Genomic DNA, 16,744 nt, shown 5'->3' with positions numbered 1-16,744 from the left:
GTCTCACCCTGCATGACACGGAAGTTATTTTATTGTCACCCACAAAGAAGGTCTACAGCATAATCTAAATATCCATGGTCCCTGACAGTATACTTCAAAAAGAGAAAAAACGTGATTTTCCAAAAAAGATCCAAATCCCAACATTTCACAGTAGGAAGGGAAGACACAGTGTGTGTGTAGGGGTCAGTGCAAGATAGTCTCTTTCTCTATTTGTCTCACACACTGTTCTACAAGTAGCCGAGTCTAAAACTAGCCTAGTGAGAACACTATCCCACCAGAAAACTACAAGAACATGGCCTGAGGTGGAAAGGTGCCGTTAGATCACACAGCTAAAAAAGAGAGACCACTCCATCGCCAGACAAACCCAGACTCTTGTCTCACAGCTGGGCAAAACCCATGGTCTCATGGCTGCTTAAATGTAATGACAGGCACACTCATCGGTAGACTTATGGTCCAGAGTGCTCATTACATGGTAATGAGTTGGAACACGGACAGCGGAGCAAGAGGCTCAAACTGCCAATTAAGCATATGCTGCCGATGCCACTAGTGTTTCAGACAGGACCTTCTGATGGCACACGGTTCTGACTCCGTCCATGAGACATGGACAAGCTCCAATAGTGAGTCATCAAGCACCGACATCCCTTGAAACCACTTAAGAAATGAGGAGTACTGATTGGATGCCACTCATTCGAAATATATTGTCCAACTTTCACTCCACATATATTGTTCTCTCTCTCCTCCCTCGCTCATTCATCCAGCCCCACTCCTTCTTCCTGCTGGAAGCACTTTTACACAGTGCTTATCTGAAATTACGTGACACAAAACTAATATTTCCCCATCACTGTTTGTTTTAACTCTGTAAGCCATATTTGTAGAGTTTCATATGATTGTTATAGTATTGATTCAGATAAAATGTTAATGTGGCTTCAAACACAAGGCTTAAACAAATGCCCTGACGTCTTGGGACTGTATACTGCTAACTCAAACATACTTGGGTCAAATGTTCCACTGTGCATCTATACAATACTTTGTCAAAAGTGGTACGCCTACCTCTGAGAAAGGTTGTTTTCGTTGACCATAATGCCAGATAACCAACATCCATACTCTAGGGTCTCTGTGTCATACAAGCTCCTACTAGGACCTCATATCACTCCCTGCATTGTTAAAAGTTGATTTGCCCGTGATCGGGAGTCCCATAGGGCGGCGCACAATGGGCCCAGCGTAGTCCGGGTTAGGGGAGGGTTTGACCGGGGGGGCTTTCGTTGGCTCATCGTGTTCTAGCGACTCTTCAGGTGAACGCTGTTTCCTCCGACACATTGGTGTGGCTGGCTTCCGGGTTAAGCCGGCGGGTGTTAAGAACTGCAGTTTGGAAGGTCATGTTTTGGAGGACGCATGACTCAACCTTCACCTTCCGAGCCCATTGGGGAGTTGCAGTGATGAGACAAGATCGAAATTGAGGAGAAAAAGGGGGTAAAATACACACACAAACACAAAAATCTATAATATTTTTTATTTATTGCTCTCCGATTTGCACGCAGTAAGATCTATAGTGACAACTAAATGTTTTACATTCCAGGCCCCCGCATGTACAGGTGTCTTCTCACACATCTTCAGATATCCAACCGGCCGCCTTGCCTTCCACGTAGAGAGAGGAGAAAGTTGGTGCCAAAAGCAGTTTGCTCGGCATCCCTTTGACCTTGTCATGATTGCATGTGAGACAGTTTATTTTAATCAGTCTCCCGCTCCCTCGGTGGCTCATTGTTAACCCTTGTGTGTTGTTCGGGTCTGTGGGACCCATTTTCAATGTTTTTTCAATTTTTACCAAAATAATTATATGACACATTTATATTACATATGTGGTGTTCAGATCCACTGGACCAGAGTGTAATAATAGTGTGGAAAAGTGTGTAGGTGAAAACATGTATAAATGAAACAAAAAGATTTTGTGTGTGCCTTCACCCTGTCTTTCTCCTCCCTGGGCCTGCAGTTTCAAAATAGCACCAATAACCTGTCTGTCTCCCATCCTGTCTGCCTGTCTCCTGCTTTTCTCACACTCAACCTTTTGTAGTGTGTCAGAACATGAATATATGTTATTACAATACATTATTTCGATACATTGTAAAGAAAATCTGAATTTTCCCACACTCTACCCCAGACCAAACTCAGTTTTGCACAATCCCTGACATGTAATCCTAGTACAAATTCCTGTTTTAGGTCAGTTAGGATCACCACTTTATTTTAAGAATATGAAATATCTGAATAATAGTAGAGAGTGATTTATTTCAGCTTTTATTTCTTTCATCACATTCCCAGTGGGTCAGAAGTTTACATACACTCAATTAGTATTTGGTAGCAATGCCATTAAATTGTTTAACCTCTTGACGCTCGGGGTCAGATTATTATTATTTTTTTTAAATAACATTTCCAAGGTAAACAGACTATTTCTCAGGTCCAGATCGTAGAATATGCATATAATTTACATATTAGGATAGAAAACACTCCAAAGTTTCCAAAACTGTCAAAATATTGTCTGTGAGTATAACAAAACTGATTCTGCAGGCGAAAACCTGAGAAAATCTAACCCGGAAGTGATTTTTTATTTTTTTTATCTGTGTTTCCTGGCCCGTCTTTCTTCCATTTAAAGGGGTATCAACCAGATTCCTTTTTCAATGGAAGCCATTGAAACCCAGGCGGTTTCAGGCTTTTATTTTGAAAAATGAGCGAGATTTTGATTAGTTCCTGCGCGCGAGAGGGTAGCTCTCCATTTTCTTTTTCTCTCTTATTGAATAGGTTACGGTCCGGTTGAAATATTATCGATTATGTTTGTTAAGCCATTTTGCCACAACTTTGGAAGTATGCTTGGGGTCATTGTCCATTTGGAAGACCCATTTGCGACCAAGCTTTAACTTCCTGACTGATGTCTTGAGATGTTGCTTCAATATATCCACAGAATTTTCCATCCCCATGATGCCATCTATTTTGTGCAGTGCACCAGTCCCTCCTGCAGCAAAGCACTCCCACAACATGATGCTGCCACACCCGTGCTTCACGGTTGGGATGGTGTTCTTCGGCTTGCAAGCCTCCCCCTTTTTCCTCCAAACATAACGACGGTCATTATGGCCAAACAGTTCTATTTTTGTTTCATCAGACCAGAGGACATTTCTCCAAAAAGTACAATCTTTGTCCCCATGTGCAGTTGCAAACCCTAGTCTGGCTTTTAATGGTGGTTTTGGAGTAGTGGCTTTCTTCCTTGCTGAGAGGCTTTTCAGGTTATGTCGATATAGGACTAGTTTTACTGTGGATATAGATACTTTTGTACCTGTTTCCTCCAGCATCTTCACAAGGTCATCTTCACAAGGCTGTTGTTCTGTTATTGATTTGCACTTTTCGCACCAATGCACGTTCATCTCTAGGAGACAGAACGCGTCTCCTTCCTGAGCGGTTTGTGGGCTGCATGGTCCCATGGTGTTTATACTTGCGTACTATTGTTTGTACAGATGAACATGGTACCTTCAGGCATTTGGAAATTGCTCCCAAGGATGAACCAGACTTGTGGAGGTCTACAATGTTTTTTCTGACGTCTTGGCTGATTTCTTTTGATTTTCCCATGATGTCAAGCAAAGAGGCACTAAGTTTGAAAGTAGGCCTTGAAATACATCCACAGGTACACCTCCAATTGACTAAAATTATGTCAATTTTTCTATCAGAAGCTTCTAAAGCCATGACATCATTTTCTGGAATTTTCCAAGCTGTTTAAATGGCTGGGGGCAGTACTGAGTAGCTTGGATGAATAAGGTGCCGAGAGTAAACTGTCTGCTACTCAGGCCCAGTTGCTAATATATGCATATTATTCATAGATTAATATGATTAATATTAATTAATATAATATTATACATATAATGAGTAGATTTGGAGAACAAACACTCTGAAGTTTCTAAAACTGTTTGAATGATATCTGTGAGTATAACAGAACTCATATGGCAGGCAAAAACCTGAGATAAAATCCAACCAGGAAGTGGGAAATCTGAGGTTTGTAGGTTTGCCTTTCCAAAATACAGTGTCTATGGGGTCATATTGCACTTCCTACGGCTTCTACTAGATATTAACAGTCTTTAGAACCTAGTTTGAGGATTCTACTGTGAAGTGGGGGCGAATGACATCATGAATGAGTCAGGGCCTTGCCAGAGTTGCATGGACTGATCACGCGCGCTCATGTGAGAGTTAGCTCTGTTCCATTGCATTTTTACAGACAAAGGAATTCTTCAGTTGAAACATTATTGAAGATTTATGATAAAAGCATCCTAAAGATTGATTCTATACTTCGTTTGACATGTTTCTAAGAACTGTAATATGACTTTACGTCTGAACTTTCGCCCGGACTTTCGCCCGCGCGTTGTGAGTTGGATTGTGTACTAAACGCGTGAACAAAAAGGAGGTATTTGGACATAAATGATGGACTTTATCGAACAAATCAAACATTCATTGTGAAACAGGGATTCCTGGGAGTGCATTCTGATGAAGATCATCAAAGGTAAGTGAATATTTATAATGTTATCTCTGACTTCTGTTGACTCCACAACATGGCGGATATCTGTATGGCGTGTTTTGTTGTCTGAGCGCTGTACTCAGATTATTGCATGGTGTGATTTTGCCGTAATGTTTTTTTGAAATCTGACACAGCGGTTGCATTAAGGAGAAGTGGATCTAAAATTCCATGCATAACAGTTGTATCTTTTATCAATGTTTATTATGAGTATTTCTGTAAATTGATGTGGCTCTCTGCAAAATCACCGGATGTTTTGGAACTACTGAACATAAAGCGCAAATGTAAACTGAGATTTTTGGATATAAATATGAACTTTATCGAACAAAACATACATGTATTGTGTAACATGAAGTCCTATGCGTGTCATCTGATGAAAATCATCAAAGGTTAGTGATTAATTTTATCTCTATTTCTGCTTTTTGTGACTCTTCTCTTTGGCTGGAAAAATGGCTGTGGTTTTTTGTGACTAGGTACTGACCTAACATAATCGTTTGGTGTGCTTTCGTCGTAAAGCCTTTTTGAAATCGGACACTGTGGTGGGATTAACAACAAGTTTATCTTTAAAATGGTGTGAAATACTTGTATGTTTGAGGAATTTTAATTATGAGATTTCTGTTGTTTGAATTTGGCGCCCTGCACTTTCACTGGCTGTTGTCAAATCGATCCCGCAAACGGGATCTTAGCCGATCTCAGCCATAAGAGGTTTTAAAGGCACAGTCAACTTAGTGTATGTAAACTTGTGACCCACTGGAATTGTGATACAGTGAATTATAAGTGAAATAATCTGTCTGTAAACAATTGTTGGAAAAATTACTTGTGTCATGCACAAAGTAGATGTCCTAACCGACTTACCAAAACTATAGTTTGTTAACAAGAAATGTGTGGAGTGGTTGAAAAACGAGTTTGAATGACTCCAACCTAAGTGTATGTAAACTTCCGACCTCAACTTTAGCTTTGCTTTGCATCTGTGGCTCCTTACTACAGCCAATCAGTTTGTCAAAAATAATCTCTGCTCAGAGGGACTTAGACATTTTTTTTGCAGAGAGAGAAGCTAGTGTGGAAGGAGTGTCTTCCACTTTGGAAGATGAAGAATATTATGAATAGGAGGATCATGTCTCTGTCAATTCGGAGTCTGACAGTGAGTTGGAAGAAAAGGATGAGATTGACCCTCAGCCAGCCCCAGGACCAGCCCATCAGCAGCCAGCTCATCAGCAGTCTGCAGGAGGAGCAATATGGATGCCAAAAAATTGGGCAATTGAATGGTCTTCTTGCCCAAGGAATGAGCCACACCGCATGGCTTCCAAAGTGATAAGGACGCAACCAGGCTCGACGCGAATGGTCTTCTTTTGATCTGTTCATCCCAGACATCATCCAGAAAATCATTCTGGACTGCACTAATTTGGAGGGAAGATGTGTTTTTGGAGAGGGATGGAAGGAGATGGACCAAACTCATTTACATGCATACTTTGGGCTTCTTATCCTTGCTGGTGTTTTCAGATTCAATGGGGAATCCAGAGAATCCCTGTGGGATGCAGAAACTGGCAGTGAACTTTCCATTCAACAATGTCTCTGGAAAACTTCCACATTATTTCCAGGTTTATCCGCTTCAATAACCGAGACACCAGACCAGCACGGCGGCAGAGAGACAAGCTAGCTGCAATCAGGTCAGTGTGGGACAAGTGGGTGGACCGCCTTCCCCTGGACCGCCTTCCCCCTGGGCCAACATTACTGTTGATGAGCAGTTTATGCCATTTAAGGGCCGCTGCCCCTTCAGGCAGTACATACCGTCTAAACCAGCAAAATATGGAATCAAGATCTGGGCTGCCTGTGATGCTGCTTCATCATATGTCTGGAACTTGCATACAGGGAAGCCAGATGGAGGAGAAGAACCAAGGGATGCGGGTTGTCCTGGAAATGATACAAGGACTCTGTGGTCATAACATCACATGCAATAACTTTTTTACTTCACACAAGCTGTGACAGGAGCTCCTCAAGAGGAAGCTGATGATGTTAGGAACAGTGTGAAAAAACAAGCCATAGCTCCCACCTCAGCTGTTGAATACACAGAACAGGCCTATCAATTCCTCCCATTTTGTGTTCACGGCCGACATGTCCCTAGAGTCCTATGTGGCAAAGACAGGCAAAAATGTGGTACTCATGAGTATGCTGCATAGGAATGGGAGAATCTGTGGGCAGGAACATCAATAACCAGAAATCATAATGGATTACAATGCCACAAAAGGAGGGGTGGACATTTTAGACAAGCTGGTGACTGGCTACAGCTGCAAAAGAAGAACCCTACGCTGGCCACTTGTGATTTTCTTCAACATCTTGGACATCTCGGCATACAATGCATTTGTCATCTGGATGGCGTTGAACCCAGATTGGAACAGAGGGAAGCTCCAGAGGAGACGGCTATTTCTCGAGGAGCTGGGCAAGGCATTGGTAAGACCTAAATTCCAGAAGAGGAAACATATCTCAAGGCCATCGTGAGGAGGATTCAGGAGGAGGATGCCCCATCCGCCAGACTCACAAAACCAACAACCAATAAGTGTGAGTGATGTTGTTGCATGTGTGTATGTCTGACTCCCCTACCTTGGCCTGCTGTAACTATATATATGAGTGAGTGTGTCATGTTTTGTCATTGATTATCATGTCTTGTCCCTGTGCTTCCCTCTGCTGGTCTTATTAGGTTCTTTCTCTTTCTCTCTCTCTATCGTTCCGTTCCTGCTCCCAGCTGTTTCTCATTCTCCCTACGACCTCATTTACTCTTTCACACCTGTCCCCTATTTTGCCCTCTGATTAGAGTCCCTATTTCTCCCTCTGTTTTCCGCTCCTGTCCTTGTCGGATTCTCGTTTGATGTTTGCTGTTCTGTCCTTGTTCCGCCCTGTCGTGTTTTTGCCTTCTTCAGATGCTGCGTGTGAGCAGGTGTCTATGTCAGCTACGGCCTGTGCCTTCCTGAAGCGACCTGCAGTCTGTGGTCGCGTCTCCAGTCGTTCCTCTCTACTGACGAGAGGATTTCAGTTTCCTGTTTTGGATTTACCATCGATATATCCAGGAGAATCATTATTTGTTTAATACTGGAATAAAGACTCTGTTTCTATTACGTCGCTTTTGGGTCCTCATTCACCAGCATAACAGAAGAATCCGACCAAGAATGGACCCAGCGACTATGGATTCTCTCAACACTACCGTCAAGTTCCAGGGAGCAATGCTCGGCAGACACGAGCAGGAATTGTCTGCTGCTCGTCATGCCGTTGAGACCCTGGCCGCTCAGGTCTCCGATCTCTCAGGACAGTTTCAGAGTCTTCGTCTCGTACCACAAGCTACTTCCTGGTCTTCCGAGTCTCCGGAACCCAGGGTTAATAATCCACCATGTTACTCTGGACAGCCCACTGAGTGTCGCTCCTTTCTCACCCAGTGTGATATTGTGTTCTCTCTCCAGCCCAACACATACTCTGGAGAGAGAGCTCGGATCGCCTACGTCATATCACTCCTTACTGGGCGGGCTCGGGAGTGGGGCACAGCTATCTGGGAGGCAAGGGCTGAGTGTTCTGACGTTTATCAGAACTTTAAGGAGGAGATGATACGGGTCTTTGATCGTTCAGTTTTTGGGAAGGAGGCTTCCAGGGGTCTGGCTTCCCTATGTCAAGGTGATCGATCCATAACGGATTACTCTATAGAGTTTCGTACTCTTGCTGCATCCAGTGACTGGAACGAGCCGGCGTTGCTCGCCCGTTTTCTGGAGGGACTCCACGCTGAGGTTAAGGATGAGATTCTCTCCCGGGAGGTTCCTTCCAGCGTGGACTCTTTGATTGCACTCGCCATCCGCATAGAACGACGGGTAGATCTTCGTCACCGAGCTCGTGGAAGAGAGCTCGTGTTAACGGGGTTTCCCTTCTCCGCATCTCGACCATCTCCTTCCATCGGTTCAGAGACTGAGCCCATGCAGCTGGGAGGTGTTCACATCTCGACTAAGGAGAGGGAACGGAGAATCACCAACCGCCTTTGCTTCTATTGCGGTTCTGCTGGACATTTTGTCATGTCATGTCCAGTTAAAGGCCAGAGCTCATCAGTAAGCGGAGGGCTACGGGTGAGCGCTACTACTCAGGTCTCTCCATCAAGATCCTGTACTACCTTGTCGGTCCATCTACGCTGGACCGGGTCGGCTGCTTCCTGCAGTGCCTTGATAGACTCTGGGGCTGAGGGTTGTTTTATGGACGAAGCATGGGCTCGGAAACATGACATTCCTCTCAGAGAGTTAGGGAGGATCACACCCATGTTCGCCTTAGATGGTAGTCCTCTCCCCAGTATCAGATATGAGACACTACCTTTAACCCTCACTGTATCTGGTAACCACAGTGAGACCATTTCTTTTTTGATTTTTTGTTCACCTGTTACACCTGTTGTTTTGGGTTATCCCTGGCTAGTATGTCATAATCCTTCTATTAATTGGGCTAGTAATTCTATCCTTTCCTGGAACGTTTCTTGTCATGTGAAGTGTTTAATGTCTGCTATCCCTCCTGTTTCTTCTGTCCCCTCTACTCAGGAGGAGCCTGGTGATGAGACAGAAGTGCCGGAGGAATATCATGATCTACGCACGGTCTTCAGTCGTGAGTGAGTGAGATGTTAGTAAAATTCCTGAACTAAGTGTTTTCATCATTCTAGACTGCAGCCGGTAGCAACAAGAAGAAGCGCTGTGATGTGTGTGGACCCAAGAAGGACAGGAAGACACAGTACACATGCATCAAGAACAAGAAATACATTTGCAACACACACACTGTAAAACTATATCCCTCATGTGGTGTGTAGACCGGCCTTAATTTGTGTTCAATGGGGCTAATTTTAAATTTCCATAAAAACCTGTATGTAAAAAAACGAATAGCGCTTTTATTAATAAATGTGATCTAGCAGGTAAATGGCAAATATTAACCATGTATGCTGTCTATATTAACCATGTATACTGTCCATATTAACCATGTATGCTGTCTATATTAACCATGTATGCTGTCCATATTAACCATGTATGCTGTCTATATTAACCATGTATGCTGTCTATATTAACCATGTATGCTGTCTATATTAACCATGTATACTGTCCATATTAACCATGTATGCTGTCTATATTAACCATGTATGCTGTCCATATTAACCATGTATGCTGTCTATATTAACCATGTATGCTGTCTATATTAACCATGTATGCTGTCTATATTAACCATGTATGCTGTCCATATTAACCATGTATGCTGTCCATATTAACCATGTATGTTGTCTATATTAACCATGTATGCTGTCCATATTAACCATGTATGCTGTCTATATTAACCATGTATGCTGTCCATATTAACCATGTATGCTGTCTATATTAACCATGTATGCTGTCCATATTAACCATGTATGCTGTCTATATTAACCATGTATACTGTCCATATTAAACATGTATGCTGTCTATATTAACCATGTATGCTGTCCATATTAACCATGTATGCTGTCCATATTAACCATGTATGCTGTCCATATTAACCATGTATGCTGTCCATATTAACCATGTATGCTGTCCATATTAACCATGTATGCTGTCTATATTAACCATGTATGCTGTCTATATTAACCATGTATGCTGTCTATATTAACCATGTATGCTGTCCATATTAACATGTATGCTGTCCATATTAACCATGTATGCTGTCCATATTAACCATGTATGCTGTCCATATTAACCATGTATGCTGTCCATATTAACCATGTATGCTGTCCATATTAACCATGTATGCTGTCTATATTAACCATGTATGCTGTCCATATTAACCATGTATGCTGTCCATATTAACCATGTATGCTGTCCATATTAACCATGTATGCTGTCTATATTAACCATGTATGCTGTCCATATTAACCATGTATGCTGTCCATATTAACCATGTATGCTGTCCATATCAACCATGTATGCTGTCTATATTAACCATGTATGCTGTCCATATTAACCATGTATACTGTCCATATTAACCATGTATGCTGTCCATATTAACCATGTATGCTGTCCATATTAACCATGTATGCTGTCCATATTAACCATGTATGCTGTCTATATTAACCATGTATGCTGTCCATATTAACCATGTATACTGTCCATATTAACCATGTATGCTGTCTATATTAACCATGTATGCCGTCCATATTAACCATGTATGCTGTCTATATTAACCATGTATGCTGTCTATATTAACCATGTATGCTGTCTATATTAACCATGTATGCTGTCTATATTAACCATGTATGCTGTCCATATTAACCATGTATGCTGTCCATATTAACCATGTATGCTGTCTATATTAACCATGTATGCTGTCTATATTAACCATGTATGCTGTCTATATTAACCATGTATGCTGTCTATATTAACCATGTATGCTGTCCATATTAACCATGTATGCTGTCTATATTAACCATGTATGCTGTCCATATTAACCATGTATGCTGTCTATATTAACCATGTATGCTGTCCATATTAACCATGTATGCTGTCTATATTAACCATGTATGCTGTCCATATTAACCATGTATGCTGTCTATATTAACCATGTATGCTGTCCATATTAACCATGTATGCTGTCTATATTAACCATGTATGCTGTCCATATTAACCATGTATGCTGTCTATATTAACCATGTATGCTGTCCATATTAACCATGTATGCTGTCCATATTAACCATGTATGCTGTCTATTCTAACCATGTATGCTGTCTATATTAACCATGTATGCTGTCTATATTAACCATGTATGCTGTCTATATTAACCATGTATGCTGTCCATATTAACCATGTATGCTGTCCATATTAACCAGGTATGCTGTCTATATTAACCATGTATGCTGTCTATATTAACCATGTATGCTGTCCATATTAACCATGTATGCTGTCTATATTAACCATGTATGCTGTCTATATTAACCATGTATGCTGTCTATATTAACCATGTATGCTTTCTATATTAACCATGTATGCTGTCTATATTAACCATGTATGCTGTCCATATTAACCATGTATGCTGTCCATATTGCTTGTAATTGATATGTCAACATCTAAGTATTAAGTCTTTTTACGTAAATCTTTATGGCTGTATTGTTTTAAATACCCAATAATGGTGTGGGTCCATCAGACCCGCGAACATTGGGTGAATAACAAAAACATGAACACCACCCAAGAGTTAAAGGAGAGAGCCAGGCCAGGAGTGTACAACAGTACATCAGTTCAGCACACCTCGCTGTCCATGTAACAGAGACAAGGTTAGCGTTAGACCAGAGTTCCAGGGACACTCTGCGTCCTCTTCCTCCTCTTCCTCCTCCTCCTTCACCTTTCATCCACACAAAGGCAGACAGAGAGAGGAATTAGCCTCATGCCAGGCATTTCCATCAAACAGACCCGTCATTAATTATGCCTTCAATCACAGCGCGAATGATAGGTCGGTTCTCAATTAGCAGCCATTGGAATGCAGCTCGGAGGCTTTGGGCATCTCCAATCCCATGGAGAAATAAAGGCCACTGAGGATCCAGACGATGACTGGAAATGGAGTAGTGGATGAACTGTGTAGCGAGTCTGGATGGTGGATGTTCATGCATTGATGTTATGTGGAATGTGGAAATATGTGCGTTCAAAAAAAAAAAAATGGTACACATCACGTACACAGGTTACAACAGGTATAAAAGGTGCAGTGAAATACTTACATGTGTACAATCCCTCAACATTGCAGTACAAAATGTTTAAATATGTTTGTTGAATGATAAGGAAAGAGAAATTTGATGCATTGCTAACAATGGAAAATATATAATTTATGCTTGGAACTTGACATTTATGGAATGTCAAAATAACAGTATTGAGATCTTTCTTTCAATACATCATCCAATCAAAATCCACAAAATATTGGCTTTGATAAGTGATTTCGTAACAAAATGAATCTAATACCTGCATAGATTAAATAGTGTTCGATCACATAGCCACCCAGCCCACACATGGAAATGCAAACCATTCTCATTAGCTGTTAAACCGTGCAGGCGTGAAATGGCTGCCCGCCGTCTGTCGATACCTCTGCCTCTGTCTCAATGTGCAGCGCACAGCATATACCATAGCTTTATAGACATATCGAGCTGGTAAATTGGTGGGCAGAACTGAACACCAAATGATTAATTAGATTAGTTTTGAATGTGTTTTCTCTCAGCAGCACTGTGTGTGATTGTATGTGTGCATGTGTGTGTGCGTGTTAGACAGGGCCAACTCCAGGCATAAATGACATAAGCGGTTGCTTAGGCAAGAGGCTCCCATCAAAAAAATATTGTACTTCTCTTGGGGGGGGTGGACGGTGGACTCAGTCGCAGTCTCAACTTAACGTTGAGAGTTAGAATAGTAGAAATTTGGTTGTGCATCAAACATTTTTCTCTCGATTTGTCACTCAATTTGCGATGTCAGCTAAAAAAAATTTGGATTCGTAAGTTAGTTTAGCCAGTTCTAAACTTGTTGTAATCATGGCCGAATATGCCTAGGGGCCCTGACCTCCCGGTGGCCCCCATTGATTGTGTTAGTCACTCTCATTCAGATATCATTAACATGGCATAAGTCATGGTAAAATGTTTAGAAATGCAGAAAATTTGCTTTAAAACTGCAACAACAACAAAAAATACCACTTGGTGGGGGCCCCCCAACCAAATCTCACTTAGGGTCTCCAAAAGCCTAGAGCCGGCCCTGGTTTCAGAAACCACTGTTCATTGAGTCACTGATACCTCCCTCACAGTGAATAAATATGCCGCAATACGGAGATAAATATGAAGCCAATATGGGGTCTCACCCAGATCATATTATTCATACGAGCTTGATCGATACAACAAGGCTCTGTCATGCTGCCCTCTCATCTCCGAAAACGATTTCGTATTTTCATTTGAATCTGGGCAATACCTTAGCTGTAGAATTGGCTCTATGCCAGAAACTATATAGTATGGATGCTAGGGGGGTTCAAACTCAGGATAACTATTGATTTGGTAAAATCTCACTCAATGCTCATATTGAATAAAAGAGACATTCAAGGATTTATAGACAACATTTAATGAAATGAGCCCTGGTAATGGCCATGTTGGATGGATATGATGCCAGAGAGCTATCCATTGAACGCCCCCCAAAAAATAAACTGTAATTGAGACAACAAAAAGTGGAGATGAGATTTTGAAGAAAGATTCAATACAGAGCAAGATATCAGTGAGAGAGAGAGAGGAAGTGGCCTAAATACAGCCATTCATCATAAGTGAAAAACATGAAAGCAAGGACAAGGAAAATTTAACACAGTCATCCTTGCTCCTCTTGAAGAATAGGACTCAAATTAAATACAAAACCCAAGTTTCAAGGGCTTTTAACTAAAGCTGTGAAGTTTCATTCCAAGACCATAAACACATTACCGAGGGACGCCTGTTATTCATTGTCCATTAAGATATTTGGATAAATAAAAACCTCTAGCCTGTAGAGATTGAGCCTGCACTCTAAGAAAAAAATGTAGAACCTAAAGAAGTTCTTTGGCTGTCCTGATAGGAGAACATTTCGAATAACAATTTTTGGGTCCAGGTAGATCCCCTTTTGGTTCCAGGTAGAACTCTTTTATTACATTTTTTATTTATCTGTTATTTTACCAGGTAAGTTGACTGAGAACACGTTCTCATTTACAGCAATGACCTGAGGAATAGTTACAGGGGAGAGTAGGGGGATGAACCCCATGTAGAACCCTTTGTGTAAAGAGTTCTACATGGAACACAAAAATGATCTACCTGTAACCAAAAAGGGTTCTTCAAAGGGTAATCCTATGGGGACAGCCGAAGAACCCTTTCGGAAACCTTTCTTTCTAAGAGTGTGGCTGAAAGGTTGCATTGGTCCATTCTAAAATCAGACAAAATGAATGATCTATCAACACAGACAAATTATCTCCATCCATCCTAACTCCATAACTTTAGTCTCCTCACTCTCCTGGCTGACAGACGGTTCTGGATGCTGGCCAAGAAGTCTGTACTGTCATTTCATACCCGTCTGCTTCTTTCTGTGTCAGTCAGTCTAATGGTTTTGGACCAGTGATCTGGCAGACAGCTTTACCTGCCTTAGTTTCAAACATGTGCTGCTGACCTATGCATTACACTCATATATACTGTATGTCAAGTGGTGAAGTGTCAAGAATTACATAGTTCTGTGTTTACTCTTGTCAAAGCCTTTTTAAGGGCAATAGCAATGCTTGTCACTACGAATTGATGAAGTCAACATCAAAGTTCTTAAAACGACCAAGAGTCCATCAAGTACTCTTCCCTAATGTTCTTTTCATGTCCCTGCCTGTGATTTCATTGGTTAACAACATGCTGCTGCTTTCCAGTGTCCACTGGCTCATCTTCAGTTCCAGAGGCAGGAATGTCAAAGGCAGAAATGCCACGGAGACAATAAAGCCTAATGATGTTTGATTGGGTGGAAGGGGCAGAGTGGCGCAGGACATCCGCAGGATGCTCGCCTAGGCCTCAACTCGGGACACAATAAATACCTGAGAGCAGAGGAGCAAGAAGAGGGTCAACACTGGCTGGACAGATACTCTGAGGCTCAATCATAAGCATTTCTTTGGTCAATCTGATTCCACTGGGTGCCTAGTGAGTCAGTGCCAGATACACTTTGCATCTTGTAGCTTTGTAGAACTACTTTTGGGCATTTCCTGTTTAATGCATTTCACTTGAGTTCGATGAGTTCTAATTTCAACCTTTTTATATAATTGTCCACATTACATAAGCAATCACAAAGGTTTAAAAAAGAGGTGGATAAAAGACCGAAATGACACACGCATTGCACAATCAATCAAATGTATTTATAAAGCCCTTCTTACATCAGCTGATGTCACAAGTGCTACACAGAAACTCTGCCTAAAACACCAAACAGCAAGCAATGCAGATGTAGAAGCTAGGAAAAACTCCCTAGAAAGGCAGGAACCTAGGAAGAAAGCTATAGAGGAACCAAGCTATGAGGGGTGGCCAGTCCTCTTCTGGCTGTGCCAGGTGGAGATTATAACAATACATGGCCAAGATGTTCAAATGTTCATAGATAACCAGCATGGTCAAATAATAATATTCACAGTAGTTGTCGAGGGCGCAACAGGTCAGCACCTCAGGAGTAAATGTCAGTTGGCTTTTCATAGCCGATCATTCAGAGTATCTCTACCGCTCCTGCTGTCTTTAGAGAGTTGAAAACAGAAGGTCTGGGACAAGGTAGCACGTCTGGTAAACAGGTCAGGGTTCCATAGCCTCAGGCAGAACAGTTGAAACTGGAGCAGCAGCACGACCAGGTGGACTGGGGACAGAAAGGAGTCATCAGGCAAGGTAGTCCTGAGGCATAGTCCTAGGGCTCAGGTCCTCTGAGAGAAAGAGAGAGAGAAAGAGAGAGAGAATTAGAGAGCACATACTTAAAATTCACACAGGACAACGGATAAGACAGGAACAATACTCAAGATATAACAGACTGACCCTATCAATGGCAATGCTTATTCAGATGTATCAATGCAAATTATTACAAAAAGTACAATAAAACTGGAATAGATCAACATATAATAGTGTTTTTCACACACTACTCAGGTTTCCATTGGCCCAGGTTTTTTTCGACAAAAGCAATGTCACCAAAAAAAACATAGTGACATGTGTAATGGAAACGATAGCTATAGGAGAAATGTTTTAAAGATCGCCAACATTTTTATTCGTTCGACAGGGGTGGGTTTTTTTTGTGTCAAACTTTGTTTATTGTGAAAAATGATAACGGTGACTGTGTTTTTTTAATAAATGATGATTTCCGGAATATTTGGAAGTTAAGTGGGGCATGTGATGTAATCACGTATCTATAATGCTTCACGTCTAATTCTAAATACCTACTGCTTGCTAGATCTATTTTTCAACTATAAAAATAATGTTTATTTGCAGGACAAGCACTGTCTTGACTTTCAAGACACCGTAGGTTTTTTGCGAAATGTGCTTTTTTTTATGTGTGACGTCCTTACCTGCAACTGTTTGTATCAACACAAGACAGTTCAGTGGAAACGGATCGTAGTAGGCAATTTTCACATCTATTTTCTATGCAAACTTTATGTCAAACACTGATCTGTTTCACCTGTCCTTGTGCTTGTCTCCACCCCCTCCCAGTGTCG

The sequence above is a fragment of the Salvelinus alpinus genome, chromosome 8 (assembly GCF_045679555.1).
Source record: "Salvelinus alpinus chromosome 8, SLU_Salpinus.1, whole genome shotgun sequence".
NCBI lineage: Eukaryota > Metazoa > Chordata > Actinopteri > Salmoniformes > Salmonidae > Salvelinus > Salvelinus alpinus.
This window is presented reverse-complemented; position numbering follows the sequence as displayed.